At 42.0% G+C, this 2552-nt stretch overlaps 1 pseudogene; it reads left to right on the top strand.

Moving 5' to 3' along the window:
* Positions 1 to 956: 956 nt before the first annotated feature.
* Positions 957 to 1994, top strand: LOC129783005 (NADH-ubiquinone oxidoreductase chain 2-like; annotated as a pseudogene).
* Positions 1995 to 2552: the final 558 nt, after the last annotated feature.

Below are 2552 nucleotides of genomic sequence, written 5' to 3'. Positions count from 1 at the left end.
CTTCTTGCAATCTCTATTTGAATCCCCCTTCCCCTACCCTCCTCCCTTACAGATTTAAACCTAGGCCTACTATTCCTCCTAGCCATATCTAGCCTAGCAGTATATTCAATCCTATGATCGGGCTGAACCTCAAACTTAAAATATGCCCTAATTGGCGCACTATGAGCAGTTGCACAAACCATCTCATATGAAGTAACACTAGCCATCATCCTCCTCTTTTAATCGTACTAAGTGGGAATTACATGCTTAACACCCTTGCCACCACCCAAGAGCCACTATACTTAATCTTCTCCACCTGACCCCTTACAATAATATGGTACATCTCCACTCTTGCTGAAACTAACCGCGCCCCATTTGACCATACAGAAGGATAATCCGAATTAATATCAGGCTTCAATGTAGAACACGCCGCAGGTCCATTTGCCTTATTTTTCCTAGCTGAATACGCAAACATTATACTAATAAATACACTTACTGCCATCTTATTCATTAACCCTAGCTCCCTCAACCCATCCTCAGAGCTATTCCCAATAATCCTCGCCACAAAGGCCCTACTACTCTCCTCAGGCTTCCTATGAGTTCGTGCCTCATATCCACGATTTTGCTACGAACAACTTATACACCTTCTCTGAAAAAACTTCCTACCACTAACACTAGCACTATGTCTTTGACACACCAGCATACCAATCTGCTACGCAGGCCTCCCTCCTGCCTAAAAACACACCCAAACATAAGGAAATGTGCCTGAACACCCAAGGGTCACTATGATAAAGTGAACATAGAAGTGCACCAACTCTGTCATTTCCTGAAAATTTTAGGAAAGTAGGAATCGAACCTACACAAAAGAGATCAAAACCTTTCATACTCCCTTTATATTACTTCCTAGTAGGGTCAGCTAAGCAAAAGCTATTGGGCCCATACCCTAAAAATGATGGTTTAACCCCTTCTCCTACTAAATGAGGCCCCTCACAAAACTAATCTCCTCCTTAAGTCTCCTACTAGGGACAACCATCACAATCTCAAGCAACCATTGAGTAATAGCCTGAACCAGACTAGAAATCAATACCCTCACCATAATCTCCTTCATCTCAAAATCACACCACCCTCGAGCCATTGAGGCTACAATCAAATATTTCCTAGTCCAAGCAACCGCCTCCACACTAGTCCTTTTTTCAAGCACAATCAATGCATAATTCACTGGACAGTGAGACATCACTCAACTAACCCACCCAGTAGCTTGTCTACTACTAACAACAGCAATCACAATAAAACTAGGCCTAGTACCCTTCCACTTCTGATTCCCAGAAGTCCTACAAGGCTCACCCATAACCACCGCCCTACTCCTCTCTACAGCAATAAAACTCCCCCCCATCACCATTCTCTTCCTAACTGCTCCCTCATTAAACCCAACCTTATTAACAACCATAGCTATCGCATCTGCTGCTGTTGGAGGATGAATAGGACTCAATCAAACGCAAGTCCAAAAAATCCTAGCCTCATCAATTGCTCACTTAGGCTGAATAACCACCATTCTCATATATAACCCCAAACTAACAATAATGACCTTCTACCTTTACTCCCTAATAACTACTACCATCTTTTTCACCTTCAACACAACCAATTCATCAAAACTATCCACAATAATAACCTCTTGAACAAAAATACCAACACTAAACGCATCCCTAATGCTAGCATTATTATCCTTAGATGGCTTACCTCCACTAACTTGTTTCTTACCTAAATGACTTATTATCCAGGAACTAACTAAACAAGAAATATCCACTACAGCTGTAATCATCGCTATACTCTCTCTACTGGGCCTATTCTTCTATCTACACCTCACATACTGTTCTACAATTACACTCCCACCAAACACTATAAACTACATAAAACAATGGTATACTAACAAACCCACAAGCACACCAATTGCCACCCTAACTTCCCTATCAACCCTCCTTCTCCCCCTATCCCCCATAATTTCAACCATAGCCTAGAAACTTAGGATAACCAACTTTAAACCGAAGGCCTTCAAAGCCATAAATAAGAGTTAAACTCTCTTAGTTTTTGCCCATGCTACTAAGACCAGCAGGACATAAACCTGCACCCTCTGAATGCAACCCAGATGCTCTAATTAAGCTAGGGCCTTCTCCAAAAACCTAGACAGATGGGCCTCAATCCCATAAACTCCTGATTAACAGCTAGGCGCTTAAACCAACAAGCTTCTGTCTACCAGACTCCTGTACACATTATAGTGTACATCAATGAGCTTGCAACTCAACATGAACTTCACCACAGAGCCGATAAGAAGAGGTATCAAACCTCTGTAAAAAGGACTACAGCCTAACACCTAAACACTCAGCCATCTTACTTGTGACGTTCATCAATCGATGATTATTCTCAGCAAACCATAAAGACATTGGCACCCTGTACCTTCTCATTTGCACAGAACTTGGCCAGCCGGGAACTCTCCTAGGAGATGACCAAATCTACAACGTAATCGTCACCGCCCATGCCTTCTTAATAATTTTCTTTATAGTTATACCTATCATGAT

This window comes from Falco peregrinus, chromosome W, assembly GCF_023634155.1.
Source record: "Falco peregrinus isolate bFalPer1 chromosome W, bFalPer1.pri, whole genome shotgun sequence".
Taxonomy (NCBI): domain Eukaryota; kingdom Metazoa; phylum Chordata; class Aves; order Falconiformes; family Falconidae; genus Falco; species Falco peregrinus.
Note: the sequence above shows the minus strand (reverse complement) of the source record. Positions and strands in the feature narration are given on the sequence as shown.